This window comes from Pezoporus flaviventris, unplaced genomic scaffold, assembly GCF_033815535.1.
Source record: "Pezoporus flaviventris isolate CSIRO_AGI_PZ_B2104156 unplaced genomic scaffold, CSIRO_AGI_Pfla_v1 ptg000031l, whole genome shotgun sequence".
NCBI classification, from domain to species: Eukaryota; Metazoa; Chordata; class Aves; order Psittaciformes; family Psittacidae; genus Pezoporus; species Pezoporus flaviventris.
This window is the reverse complement of record NW_026892579.1, coordinates 67,172,915-67,188,171: the sequence shown is the minus strand read 5'-3', so window position 1 is coordinate 67,188,171 and position 15,257 is coordinate 67,172,915. Positions and strand designations below refer to the sequence as shown.

Genomic DNA, 15,257 nt, shown 5'->3' with positions numbered 1-15,257 from the left:
CCCTATTCCTCTGCATTCTGCCCTTCTAAGTTTTCAAGGTGGAGAATGTGCCTTTGTTTGTGAAGAGCAAAGCGAGTTTATGGCACCCTATTCATTATATTTATGAATCATATCTAACTGGATTTTTCCCATAGCCCAAAGGTGGCTGTTTGCCCAAAGGCAACGCTCTCAGTGCCTGTATTTTCTATTTATAAGGTGTATTTTAGTTTACATCAGGAGCTGAGGGAAAAGACTTCTGCTTGATATCACTTCTGCCAAACGAAACCCACAGAGAAGCTGTGGCCAGAGGAACTCTGTACAAAAGTTGTCCGGGCTCTGTAATTTCGTTCACGTGGGTGCATGGTAGTATACATGAGCTGCCAATAAAAACATAGCTAAAATAGATACAGCCCTGTGCAAGTCTCGAGACGATCTTCAAATGTACAGAACACAGGTAAGGCAGCGCTGAGAGAGAAACATAGGTTGGCAAAACACACTCTGGTGAGAAAATCAGCTTTGCAAGGTGATCATGGAAGGAGGAGAGGCTCCTCTGGCAATCCCTTCTACTCCTGAAATGCCTGAAAGAGCACTTTACAACCTAAGGAAAGAAAATTGCTGTTTTTGAAACTGTTTGTGGTTGTGACAAAGTGCGAGCGCTCCCCAGAGCATGATGATGATGGTACATAGGCAATGGAGCCAAGGACATGGAGGCATTAACCATTTCAGCCCTCAGAGGGGTGCACTGCTATTAGCCATTGCTCGATGTTTGGCAGGCTGGACGTGAGGAAGAAATTTGCTACATTGAGGATGGTGAAACACTGGCACAGGTTGCCCAGAGAGGTGGTGGAGGTCCCAGGCCAGGCTGGATGTGGTTCAGGGCAACCAGAATCCGAAGGGGGCCTATAGGGATGCTGGGGAGGGACTCTTCATTAGGGACTGTAGTGACAGGACAAGGGGTAATGGGTTCAAACTTAAACAGGGGAAGTTTAGATTGGAGATAAGGAGGAAATTCTTTCCTGTTAGGGTGGTGAGGCACTGGAATGGGTTGCCCAGGGAGGTTGTGAATGCTCCATCCCTGGCAGTGTTCAAGGCCAGGTTGGACGAGGCCTTGGGTGACATGGTTTAGTGTGAAGTGGCCCTGCCCAGGCAGGGGGGTTGGAACTGGATGATCTTAAGGTCCTTTCCAACCCTAACTATTCTATGATTCTATAACCTGATCTAGTTGAAGGTGTCCCTGCTCGTTGCAGGGGGTTGGACTAGGTGAGCTTTGAAGGTCCCTTCCAAACCAAACTGTTCTATGATTCTGTAAGTCTTTTGGCTCTGGGTCACTGGCAGGCACTGAAAAGCACCAGCAGCACGGAGCCTATTGTGCAGGTAGAAGGAGATCTACTGCAGGACACCTGTTAGTACAGATGCCCATACAGACCAGGCTTTGTGCCTCCAGAGACCTGCAGGAATAAATAGGAATTAGCTTTGTGGCTAATCTGGGGAAGGAAATGAATGGACCCTAATGGGTTCACTGGACAAGTTGTTTAACGCTGTTGTTTGAGATGTTTCTCTTACTCCTGGATCCAGGAAGAAAGAAGAGTGGGAAGTGTTAGCCATCCTTCCTGGAAAGGCAGCATTGAGGCACTTCCTTCCCTTCGTCTTTTCTTCAGGTGTTTTGCTTGGTTTTCAGTCTATTCCATTCCCTCTTTAAAAGGCCCAAGGTCCCAGGTTTTGATCTTCTTGCAAATTGAGTGTATGAGCTAATTGCCAAGGATTTGTAGCCTGTCTCATCCTGGCATTCCTGAGGGATGCCCAGAACATTATCAGCACATTGCTCAGCACAACTCTCTAAGTAGACAGTCATAAATGTTTGATTAAAATCTACTTTAGCCTTTCCATGACCACTGCAGAGGTTAACTGATGAGCACGAGCCACAGGGGAGCATGAGGGCCTCATGTGCTGCTGAATACAGGCCAATATTGGTTGGTCAGAATAAAGTTTGCTCATAAATTCTTGCAGGATGGGAGAAGAGATTTCTCAATTTAGAACTTCCATCAAAGCTATTGGAAAAAGCTGTCAATCACACTCAAGGTTTTCATAGATGTCTTGTAGCCTCAAATGCCTTCCAGATGGATTTAATTCCAGTATGTCTGATTGTCCACTTGGCTTTGCAGCTGTGCAGTACAAGGGAAAAGTCCATGCCATGCCCATGCATCTGCTGGGTGGCAAAATAAATGACTTTTCCTTGTGGAAGTGCTATCTTCTAATAACTGCTGAGGCAAGAGGTGAACTGACAGAGGATGACTCCAGAGGAGACTAATTGTTTCCAAGTAATTAATGGCAAGAGCAAAGAATAGAATTAAAAGGAAAAGCAAGGAGATAAGTATTAATAAGATGCTCTGTTTATAGTGGAGGAAAAGTAAACATCTACAAGCATGTTACCAATAGGATTAGGGGAAGAACTGCTCAAAACTCTGAGGCTAAAGCGTTTTAAAGTAAGGTGTTTTGGTAATTTTACCACTTCTGTTATTATTTATGCTACTATAGTTTGTGTTACCTCGAATAACCCAAACTATTGCAACATTAAGACTTCTCCCAGGCTAATCAACTTCACATTTATTGTGTAAGCTTCAGACATCTAACATAGTAATTGTATTTCTCTGTGCCGTTGGCCTACAGAAGGTCATGGATAAGGACTCCGCTGTTGTGCTGATAGGCAAACCCTGAACTCAAAGACAGGGCCACTTGCAAGCAACCACAGTGTCAGAATAGAGGATTTCAAAGGAGAGCAAGAACCAGTCTGGCAGGTGATGATGTTTGTGGCCTGTAAAGATCTTTATAAGCAAAATAGAAGATTTCCACACAGGGACTACTGAAGAGGAGGGCAAGATTTTTAACATACTCTAAATGTGAAGGCTTTAGTAGCTTGAAAACTTTCATATATAGCACCTAACCAACTCCATCGACTTAGAGGCTGGTTGTAATTCATCATGCTACCAATAGATACGCAAAAAACTGGTGGAAGACCAATGACAAGATTGGTTTCCAGCAGTTCGCTGAACATCCTCTGTACCTGGATCTGCATCTAAACTTATTTAGGATCTAAGAGACTCTTAGTATGCTTTGGAGAATTCATGGACTGGCAAAAAGATCACTGTGGAAGAAAAGAAATAGCAAGATAGGATCTTCTGAACTGATTTCAAGGTTTCAGAGAAACAAAAACTAAGTCATGAAAGTTCTTGTATTCTGTTATTTTCCGAAGGACTGGGAAGTGTTCAATGTGTTTTAGGATCAAGTCCAGATTATTTTTAAGGAGTTAGGTCTCATTTTCAATGAAAGGAAAATAAAAAGGAAGCAAAGCATAACAGATAAGTAAGGGCTGAGTACATATTAAACCCAGAAATCTTTTCAAAGCAAAGAACAATGATCTCTTATCTCCAGAACGTTCAGTAAATGGGTTAATTCTGCATATTGACCTCAAACTCTTGGGCTTGATTTATTAGGACTCTTATTTGTGCAGTAATTTTTATTTGTCCCACAAGGCTTCATACTCATTACATGTACATGTGCTCACCCAAAATGTCCAGTAGTAGAGAGCAAAGCCTCTCGAGCCAGAAAATGAGTCTGAGAAGTTCATGGAAAGAACTGTGTGAACACACAGCTACGTGTCATGCTGTCCCAAACCACTCATGTCCACTGCATCATTCTGCTCCTCAGGACGAAGAAAATATACCTGATTTTCAGATCCTAACAATCCACTTTCTAGAAGGGATAAGCTTTTACAGAGGGGATGCAGAGGATATGATTATTTCAGTCAAGCCAGGCATCACTTCCCACAGAAGTAGCATGAAGTATCTGGTTAGTAAAAGCAACAGTGTTTTTCCATCTGGCACTGTGCACTGCTCACAATCCTGCTCAGAGTCACCATAAATCATAAAGTATCTCATTTCCTAAAGAAGCAGCTTTATTTCATTAGCATTTTGAAACTCACGTTGCAATGCTGCTAATTGTATAGTAATTTCTCCAGGAGCACAGTGTGAATTGCTGTTTTCAGTCACTTTTTGGCACTTGCTGCCAGTTGAAGTAAAGAGGAGGAGAGAATAAAGAATGAAGCAGATACAGAAATGACGCGAAGAGTATCTAAAAGGGACAGTGCTATTAGATGTGAGACCAGATGGATACTCAGCAGAATAGGCTGCAAACTCACTCCCAGCAATGCAACTGCAAGCTGAGTAAACAGCACCATTCCTTCAGATCAAGGCTACTCCCTCCTATACTTCCAAGCATTTCCTACCCACCCGTGAGTAGGATTAGTCTGTGCTTGGCATTACAGGCTTGCTCTGGCAAGTATTTTAGTGAGGCTCTTTAAAATTCGTAGCAACAAGGTGAAGGATCAGTTCATTCCTATTCAGGACAGCGTGCAGGAATTGTGTAAATTTAGGTGCGTGCAAAGATGTCAGTGGAATTGCTGGGATCCATATGTGCTCTAAATGCTGGAACACAACTAAGTGTGTCTTAATATGATACTTCAAAGTATAAACAGTGGTTTTGCTTATTAAAATCAGTCTTGATATACTTCCAGTACTTTAAGAGGTTTGGTGGGCATTAGGTATGAACAAATCCTTGCATTTATTCAGAGCTTTGTGTGTTGAGTAGCAAAGACACCAACCAGTGAAACTGTATGTTCTCCTGTTTTGTCCTGGCTTGTGGATACACATTGATATTCCTGTTTGTTGGTTTTTTCCCAAACTGAAACTGAGATTCCCTTGTAGCAAGAGTCGGGTCATGGGAAGCTGGGAATGACATTCAGCTTCTCCCTAGTTTGCTCCCCCTGAACATGTTTGTGTTCAAACCTAGAGCTGCCCCAGGACTGTGTTCCGTTCACTTATGGAAAGCACTTCCTCACCTTCATCTTTAGTAAGAAAACAAACCCATTTTCCCCACAAATACAGCAGTTTTATACAATTTTCTGTTCTGAAAAGTACACTAAGAAGTAGTCTTGGCAGTAGGTAAAAACCCCAAATGGGTATTTATAGTATTAATATAAATTTTATATAATATCAATATAATCTTGTTGAAGAAAATCAAGAGGGAAAGCAAGCCAAGTGGAAGTACAAGCCTGGGAAGTTTTCTCAGGTGAGCTTTTTCACTGCATCTGTGCATACAGTGCCTTGCAGAAGGAAGCTTTCCCCAGTGACTGACAGCCTCTCTGTGCTGCAGCCAGATGAAAGAATAAGCAAGTCTAAATAGTTTGATAGGTAAAATTGAGGGATTGATGCAGACCAGCTAGAGGTATAATGAAAAATGAAGGGGGAAAAATAATCTGTATCTTTAGCACATCTCACTTGTCTGACTTTATCAATCCAGGGTGAACTGAGAGGAAATATTCTGACTGGATACACGGAAAAACCTCTTTCACCATTAGTGCAGCCAAGAAGTGGAACAGGCTGCCCAGAAAGGTTGTGCCCTCTCCATCCACAGTGGTTTTCAAGCCCTGACTTGATAAACCTCCTGGTCCAAAGGTCTGATGACCTCTAAGCTCAGAGCTGACCCTGCTTTGAGCAGAACACTGGACTAGAGACCTCCTGAGCTGCCTTCTCACCTGAATCATTCTATGATGTTGTAAATACACTCGAAGCTATTAACCAGGATGGGGAACTACCTTTCTACCCTCTGGCTTTTCAGATAGTGTTCTTCAGGCAGTAGTTGAGTAAAGTGAGGTTTCTGATTAGAACATTTATGGAGGCTGAGTCACAAGAGGTTTTTTTTTATGCAACCTAAGCACCAAAGTAAATAAATGCAGGACAGATGTGAACTGAGAGGGGAAAAAAACCCTGTAAAGAAGCCATTTGGTCATCCCTGGGCTAAGTTGTGAAATTAGTGCTAAGAATAGTTAACAATGGCACATAAGCATTTAATTTCTCAAATTAAGGACAAATGATAGGAATGGAAAAACCTGCATATTATCATCCCAGTTTTTAAGGGCTGTTGTCTACCCAGCCCATCCCAACCACATCCCAGCGGAACAGTAATGCTGTCTTGAATCTGAACTTGTGTGACAGAGACAGTGCTGGAACTTCATGCCATAAAGCTGGAGTGCGTGTGAGCTGGGGCATTGCGTGAGCTTCTGCGGTGCTCTGCAGCGATGGCCTCCGGTTGATCCAGGCAGATCCCACGGCTGTCCCGCTTGGAATGTTACAGCCAAATTAAAACAACGTTTTTGTGTCGCCTTTTTTTCCTGGTTTTCATATTTTTAGACACTCAGAATCATTCTTTCTGGCTGAACCCCCCAAACGGCCATTCAGTCAGTGCAAATCCCAACTGGTCCCTTTGGTCTCTTTAATACTTTGCTTTCAGCCTACTGATCATAGCTGTTGGAGGAGTGTGACTCCACCCTGAGGACAAGGCGCTGTGAAATGGCTCCTTAGCCCCTGTTTGGTCACAGATGAGGCATGTGTATGGAGCCCCCGGGGCTCCCACAGCATCCACGAGCCAGAATTTGCTGAGGCCAGTTTTTGGCGAGGTTGGACATGAGAGATACTAAAACAAAGAAGTAAATGCAAAGAATGCTATAAGCTGCTGCTGCTGCTTTTGTCGCAAATACAGCACTAAACACAGCAGTAGTGTTGTGGAAAGCATGTGCTTGTTAAAGTATGGAAACCCATGCACCACTGAGCTGTTCAGAGCAGGACAGATTTCCTTCTCCAGGCACATGTTTTCCAGAATGGAGCCTAAGTCAGGACCCTGAAAGCTGTGGTAGCACAAAAGGATGTCAGTGAATTGCAGTATTGCATGCTCTTCATAGGATCATAGAATAGTTAGGGTTGGAAAGGACCTTAAGGTCATCCAGTTCCAACCCCCCTGCCATGGGCAGGGACACCTCCCACTAAACCATGTCACCCAAGGCTCTGTCCAACCTGGCCTTGAACACTTACAATAACAAACTGTGATTCCTATGATGAAAATGTTCTGATATTAAGACCTGGTTTCTTTTCCATATAGCAGTGTTTAAATGCAGTTGAGGGCTGACAATCTGATCAGATCGTTTGTACATCACTTTGTCAGAATTACTGAAACTTCTGCCTGAAATTTCCCAATGGTTTTAACTTTCAATGGAACTTTAGTGGTTTGTGCTCTCTAAAACCAGCCTCAACCTTCTGCAGCCTGCAGAGCGGGGAATGGTTCCACTGCAGTACTGAACATCTGATGTCCACTAGATGGATTAATGAAAGCTTTGGGGAATTTATGCTCAATCACAGGTTGTAGCAGTCACCGCATGCTGAAAGACAGAAAATGGAACTCAATATGCTTTGTCAAATCAGGCAGCATGTGATACCTCGGAAGGGTACAGATATTGCCAGTCCACTTTCTTACAATTACCCTCATCATGAAATCATAGAATGGTTTGGGTTGGAAAGGACCTTAAGATCATCCAGTTCCAACTCCCTGCCATGGGCAAGGACATCTGCCACTAGACCGTGTCACCCAAGGCTCTGTCCAGCGTGGCCTTGAATGCTGCCAGAGATTGAGCATTCACCGCTTCTTTGGGCAGCCTGTACCAGTGCCTCAGCACCCTTACAGTAAAGAACTTCTTCCTTATATCTAAGCTGAACTTCCCGTTTCAGTTTGAACCTCTTGTCCTATCACTACAGTCCCTGATGAAGAGTCGCTCTCCAACATCCTGACATTCCTTCATAATTAAAGATTGCCCTAAACATATCAATCAGGTTTTCTATTCGAAGTTGCTGCTCTTTAACTTCTGGTCTCACTGTATAAAATGTCTAGACTTCTGTTTAATAAGGTTCTTAGCTTGTTGGCTTCGCTGATACCCTCTAGCAGTGAGTTCAGGAAGCACTCCCTTTCCTGGGGTTCTCTGTACCTTTCAGCATCATAAATGAAGCTTTGAATTGTGTTTCAAAGTGGGAAACAGCAGCTGCAAACCTGCTTTCTCCAACCCTTCCATTATTTCAGTGTGGTTTTGCCACACATCTTTCCCCTCGGTTGTTAAATCTCTCCTCACCCCCCCACTGTTGCTTCCTCCTGCTGTGAGCTGCTCCTCCTTTACAATATCCCCCTTGAAAGAGGCTGAGCAGACTGCAAACAGCCCCACTCCCGAGCTGTTTCCCAGGTAAGAAAGCCCAGCAAAGTGAAGTGTTTGTGCAGGAGGAAGAGCCGCTCGCAGGCTCCGGCTGCTCCTGCTCCGCTTGCTGGGGAATCCCCCAGGAAGCTTTTGGAGGGTGGAGAAAGCGGAGACAAGATCAGGACTAGAGCTCTAAAGCTGTGCTTAGGGGAAGAGGCTGAGGGTGTTCGAGGGTGTTGCTGGGTGGATCTCCTTGGCTAGTGTCTGGGTTTGGCTTTATTACATGGCTGTGCTTTCAATTTATTTCAAAGGTGCCTGGAGCCTTATAAATCTGCATACATAGTAAGGCAGAGATTCTGTTCGTGGTGGATGCTGAAATCTGAGTGTAATCATAATGGAGAGAAGGTTTTGATTTAAATACATAATGAGGCAGCCTTTTCATAAAAATATCTTCTAGAAATGGGGATTTTTCCCTTTTTTAGCCACGCAGAACCACAGTTTCTGGTAGAGGAATACTCTAACTTGAAACACACACAGTAACAAAAGCAGCCCCATCCTCAAAATCATCATTTTCCACATGCCTAATAAGAGATTAAAACTCATGAATATATTTTCTGAATTGTTTAAATAATGGTCAAACAGTGTTTTTGATGGGAAAAAGGGGTGGTTTTCTCCTGCACCCACTTTCTGACGTGCACAGACCGTATCAGGATGGTTATAATTCTCCCCATCATGAGGCTCTCACACTTCTAACACCAGCAGCCCAAGAGGTGCTCAGCCAGTGCAGTGGTGTTGACTTGACTTCCCCTGGAGACATTCAAGGCTGAATGTGGTTCTGGGCAATCTGATCTAGTTGAAGATGGCCTTGCTCATTGCAGGGAGGTGGTTGGACCAGATGAACTCTGAAGGTGCATCCAACCCAAACCATTCTATGATCCTATGATTTTTATCTGCTTATATAGTACCTTCTGCACTAGGTAAAAAGTACTGAGCCTAAAACTTTGGCAATATCTTGGGGTCTTGCAACCACCTTTAACTTCTTTTCTACTCAAGGAGCAAGCTGGAAGATGGACCCAGCTGGAAGAAGGGTCTGTCTTGATCCTTTACGTTAAGCCAGATAAGATTGAAGAAGATCTAGATGGCAGAGTAAATAGAAGCAGGATGACTTCAGATAAAAATGAGCTTTTATATTACCCCTGGGAATGACATTTGGATTCTGCACACTTTTCTGATCCCTCTCCAACAACTTTTGGGAGATATGAAGTAAGGAAGATATCTTCACAGCCTACAAGGGCAGATATGTGGGTGTTCCACAGCATTGCTTCTTTCTGATGTGACCATGCACTAACCACAACACTGCCCATTGAAATATTACTGCTTTTAACTAGCCCTAAGCATGACAGGCAGTACATTGTCTTATCTGGTTCACCTTTATCATCTAAAAGTTAAGTGGAGAACTTGTTCCTGATAAGAAAGTCTCTTGAGAACAAATTAACCCACTAAGAAAGTGCTTTAAATACAAGATATAAAAGTACAAGTAAGACGTGGTAATGCAGGTGCAAAGCAAAATGGCTTCAAATTTGATGTAGAATTCAGTAAGTATTTTTTAAGGCACTCAGTAATATCTATTTCTTGAAACGATGCTGTCTTTATCAACTTAGGTGAACCTGCTCCCAATCCTGAACTGTATTTGTTGCTTCTAAATGTGTGTTTGATTCCATCTCTTTTCTAGTGCAGCCCAGGTACCCCAAAATCTCCATGGAGTACATCTAGACAAGAAAGAGATTGCTTTTTCCATCTTTCTGATCAAGATAGTTTTACCAGCGAGGGCAAAAGGCAGCTAAAATCACAGCTAAATCTCTGCTCACTTTGCCATGGTTTATTCCTTTCCTCTGTGCCAGTCCCTTATTAAATGTTAGCTTATTTGCAGCCTCTTTAAAACCATACAGAAAACTATTACACCTCAAAAATCCTTGCATTTTCCAATCCTAGCTACTTCTGTTAGAACAGGCAGCTGTTACAGTAGTGATGTTGACGCTAAGAGGTATGCCATAATTGATATCACTGTTTCTCTGGCATTACGGTATATTTTCATCCCGTAATTTGTCTTATTTCCCCCACCCTGGATTTCTTTAACTCTGGTGAATTTTAAGTATGGAAACCCAACCTTCAGTCTTTGTACAAACGCCACTTTTACACAGCAATCTGACTCAAAGTTCTTCTGGTGCAAGCTACAGCTGAGAGTGGAATTTAGGTGTCAGTAGTCTCTAAATAGATGAGATTATTTACTCAGAGGCCAGCAGAAGGCCAGTTCTTTATAAACACCACTTTTTTTGGCAGTAAAAATTCATGGGTAGACAGTGACAGATTACTTTGAAACCTCAGGCTGAAGATTTTACTGGTGTTGATGGACAAAACCCATTCAGGCTGGAACCTTTCAAATCACTGCATGGGATGCTGTTTTCACTCCCCACTGAGGGCTGACTGCACACATTATGAGCAGTTACCTGTTAACAGAAATCCCACCCATGCAGGCGTATGGGGATAAAAATCCTTGAACAAGTTCTGTTTGTGCTCAGGAAACCACACAGAACATCCACTCAGGCATGGACTGAACACGCTCAAGTGCAACGTCAGATTTGCTTTATCATGTCATCCTGGGTCATGACTAGACTAGAAGTGTCCTTCACATTAAATCCAGCTTGTGAAGGAAAGCTCAGCCATGTCTTCTCCCTTTGAGAACCCATTTAAATAGGCTTAAAAGATACTGAGATATGTCCACTCAAAGGCGTGATTTCTTTAATCGGGAGTTAATAAAGACAGATTCAAAGCTTCCCAAAGAAACATCTCTACCCAGGATATAGATACACCTTCATACGCTGGATCCTTTATCATTCCGTTTATGAATTTTACTTGTGGCTAGACATTTATTTATCACCTTGACCAAGCAAGTACTATTTTGCCCACTCTCTGAAAACTTGTGTTTTGACATTAAGAAATGAAAATAAGAAAGCTGAGCAATAAAAACCCCAAAGCCTCCAAAATCCCAACCAACTCCCCCCCCCCCCAATGAAATGAAACCCCACCACCTAACTGCAGAATAGTATTGGGTCATTTTTCAGGCAGAAGTTACTTATTTCAGGTATTTGATAGCAGCAACAGATAAGTGTCTAGTGAATATCTAGTTCTAAAAATGTTGAATTATGTGATTGGGACACATTATGCCAGAAAATGTCTAATTCCTTTGCGGGCATGAAGAACCTTTTCTTAGCACTGTAGCTTATAAAGGTGCGTGTCACACATGTTGTTTGTTTAGTAACTTTTTCAGCTTCAAAGCTACAGGTTTTACTATATAATTACACATAACAAAGATGAGATTTCTCCTCTATACTTACAACAGGACCAACTTTTAACATGATTTCAGATCAACAAATAAAACACAAATGTGAATGAGCATAAAAGGTATTTACAGTAACTACATGTATGCCGAGCTACATGTAATTGCCAAACTCTCTTGTATTTTTAGTAAAGTTAAAATGTCAATGAAAGAAGGTACAAGCAGGATTCTTCTGCATTTAATATGTTCATTCAGGTTATGTTTTGCTGTATATTGAATTATGATAAATAGCTTTCTCTCCAAAACTAATGCTGCCTGGTTGCTACAAAACCCAAAATGTAGTACTTTAAAGATGAAAACAGATAGAATCTTTGTGAAATTTCATGCTTTTTACCCATGACCCATATATGGCTGATTACCTATTCAATATATTCTTGTCATATACAGAGAGAAGAGGTTTTAACAGCCAAGTTTAGATCTTTCAAGCAGGTGCACAGAAGCAGTTGAACTTTGGCAGGTATGTGGTGAACTTCTCTTTGATAAGAACCCTTCGGCTGAAAGGATGCTTAAATCTTGTCTGAATTATTACAGAACATGCATTAATGGTGATAGCCCAGAAAAAAATAGCTTAAAAAGCATCACAGAGGGAAGATGGGAGTAAGTTTTCTGTAAGTATAATGAAAGGAGACAGCCAAGCTCAACTTGTATGAAACCAAGCTTAAAAACAGGTAATGGTGGACACTGGTTCACTTGGCTATAGTGCAGGAGATACTCTTCCTTAGTAAAGGATATGAAAGAAACATAAACATCTCACTAAGTGCTATGTGCTACAGTGAAGAATCAAACAGACCACTTCTGTATTTGTGGGAAGCTTTGTTCTGCCTGTAGGACTATTTTGGCACAGACAGAAAGGCGAGGAGAAACAGTAGCTATCATCTTCCTTAGAAAGAAATGAAGAAAATCACTTGGAAAGAGAATAAAATGAGGAAAATAACAGTTTTAAACTTCAGCTCTTGAACCAGTTTTCTAGTTTGCTAAATTAGTGCCCTATCAGTAAAAATGCTCAAGAGATGTCTTGGAGCTTGAAAAACTGTGTGTCTGTAATGCTGAGATCCCTCAGAAATGTTCTAGGGTTAGAAAAGATGACTCGGTAACCCAAACTCAAAAATGAAAGTAAAACACAGGTAAGAGCTTGTTCATTTTGTATTAAATAATCTGAATCAGGTTTGAAAACAGAGCAAAAAGGGTTGGATGAGAGGAAATTACCCTGGGCAAACAACTGGAGAAAGGAGGAACACCCAGCCTTCTTCAGCAGGCTCAAGAACTATACGTAATGCAGTGGCAGCCCAGGATGAAATAACTGCAGACCAGCTCAAAGCAAACACATTGAGAACATTGCTGCAATTCTTTCATGGAAGTAGGGGAGAAAGAATCTATCCACAAAATGGCAATTGTATCACTATAAAATTATCCAAGGAAGGTGCTAAAAGAGGCTGCCAGGGTGCTGTCACTCTGCTGTTATTGCTAGGGAAAGCTTGGTATCAGTGCAATGCTGTTAACCACAATTCATTGACAGCAGGTATTGAAACAGGGAACTGAAGCCAGCTCGTGCTCCCACAAGTCAAGTTTTAAGCTCTTTGATGGTATAGAATGCAACAGATGACAGCTATAGCTCCTTGTAGGGTTTGCTGACTTCTAGGATGCTTATGTCAGTGTTTGCAACAGAGACAGGGAATTCCATGAAGGGAGATATAAATACTCTGTGCCTTTTAATGGGGTGTTAAGTATACTGGGATGCCCAGTCAGGATCAAGACATAAGCACATTCTTCTCCTTTGCTATCTGGTGTTATTCCTGACTGCATCATGAAAAAGACCTCCAGCTTAGGGAGTGAGATTCTGAAGGAGGACAGATGGCTGAAGGTTTGGACTTTCTTCAGGCCTACTGAATGCATTTGCTATGTTCTGCCTGTCAAAACATTAGCCTCATCAGAGCTACTAAGCAAACAGGCTTTTCACAATCAACAAATCAAACCCCAAAGTGTGACAGTCAATGGGGCTACTGCACAATCCCATTTGTCTTGAAGAAGAAGCCATGAGAGCTGCTAATGAGTTTACTTAAACTTCAAGTCTAGATTAGGCTTGCCTGGATAATCACAGTTCAGGAAGCTGAGGTAAACAACTTTCAGAAGCTTGCCTCAATCTCGGTGTGGTTAGCATATGGTATGAATCTTGAGCTGCAGTGTCCTGAGCATACTCCTGCAGGGGTCAGGATAATGGAAAAGGAGTAAGGAACTCAAGGAAGTAAAGCAGCTGCTAGTATTTATGCTCGTGATGGATGTTCACAGTAAAATGGTCAGACAAGAACAGAGAAGATCTATCCAAGGTCTTGACATGACACTCACAGCTGTGCAAATAGCACAGATGGGGAGATGATTCAGAGTGGCCAAAGTTTTTTAAATGCCCCAAAACAGGCCCTAAGGCCCTCAAAACAAGATGAGTTTTTGTGACCTCCCTTCAGGTCCCTCAAGACTATTAAAGAGATGCTCCAGAAAGGGCTCTTTGCAGCAAAAGGCAGCAGTTTCACACATTAACAGCTTGAACAATTGGTTCAGGATGGGCTGATGAAAAATGATCTCTGCAGGATGCACCCAAATGTATGAGGAATTAATTGGCTTCTATGAACACTCAGTACCAAGAGCTGTGAACTGTCAGTTTGTAGCCTTCTGTGGTGGATTCTCTTAGACCTGCAAAATTCCTATGGCTTTTCCCAGGAATTACTATTCAAAGGGCATGGTCAGTCTCTTAACGTGGCTACTGCTGGCCACAAGTATTCTCCACTTGAAGTACTGGAGCAAACATACGTACCTATGAACTGTGCTCAAGTAAGTACCTTGGTGAATTAACGGAGTCCTAAACCAGATAACTAGAGCTTATTTTTCCTACCAAAGCCTCACTCCCCACCCTATCCTCAAACTCAGCAGGTCTCGTGTTGTTGGGAATAACACCTCTGGAACTAAACTTGTCACAACTCAGGCTCTTTTAAAAGTAGCCCTGAAAGCGTTTTCTAAAGTTCTCCTTAAATACAAGAAGGGGGAAAACTTGGTGCAATATGAAATATGAAAGGCTCTCCAAAATGTTTCCTGTAAGAAACAGGTGTATTTTGGATACTGGAAAGGGACTCTTCATCAGGGACCATAGTAATAGGACAAGGGTGATGGGTTCAAACTGAAACAGGGGAAGTTCAGGTTAGATATAAAGTAGAAGTTCTTCCCTGTGAGGGTGGTGAGGCACTGGAATGGGTTGCCCAGAGAAGTGGTGAATGCTCCATCCCTGGCAGTGTTCAAGGCCAGGCTGGACAGATCCTTGGGTGACATGGTCTAGTGTGATGTGCCCATGAGAAGGGAGTTGGAGCTGGATGACCTTAGGATCCTTTCCAATGCTAGCCATTCTGTGATTTTAGGTTATCTCTACATTAGGAAACAGTGTGGGTTCATAAGAGCACAACAGAAGCTTGTGTGGAGGCTCCACTGTCCCAGCACCTACATTTCTGAGAGTCTCTCTAGTCTGGTCCCGGAGCCTGAAGGCTTGTTAGTGCTTGCATGTATTAGCATCCCTCCTGCAGTGCAGTTCCCCCTCTGGAGGGGATCTGGTTTGCATGTGCCAAGACCTCTCAGTGAGGCACATCAAAGCGCGTTGAGTGGAGCTCTTTAGGCCATGCACTTCAGAAGCACAGTCTGCACCCAGCCAAGACATCAGTGGTGAGCACCCTGCTTCAGGCATACCAGGTTCTCCAGCCTGAACCCGAGGCAGCTCTGCAGAGAGCCAGGCTGAGTGCACCTGCACTTACCCAGTTTTTATGTCCTTTATCTGCT

At 42.7% G+C, this 15,257-nt stretch overlaps 1 protein-coding gene and 1 long non-coding RNA gene across 2 annotated transcripts in view; one reads left to right on the top strand and one right to left on the bottom strand.

Annotated features, from left to right (window-relative positions):
• The window catches only part of LOC133273337 (uncharacterized), a 129,882-nt gene that overhangs the window by 46,920 nt on the left and 67,705 nt on the right, over positions 1 to 15,257 (top strand). The window contains exon 2 of the long non-coding RNA XR_009744751.1: positions 11,832 to 11,901. This is a non-coding gene — a long non-coding RNA (uncharacterized LOC133273337). The remainder of the gene's footprint in view (positions 1 to 11,831; positions 11,902 to 15,257) is intronic.
• Positions 1 to 15,257, bottom strand: part of EFEMP1 (EGF containing fibulin extracellular matrix protein 1) — a 51,583-nt gene that overhangs the window by 27,896 nt on the left and 8,430 nt on the right. The gene's annotated exons all lie outside the window — the stretch shown is intronic.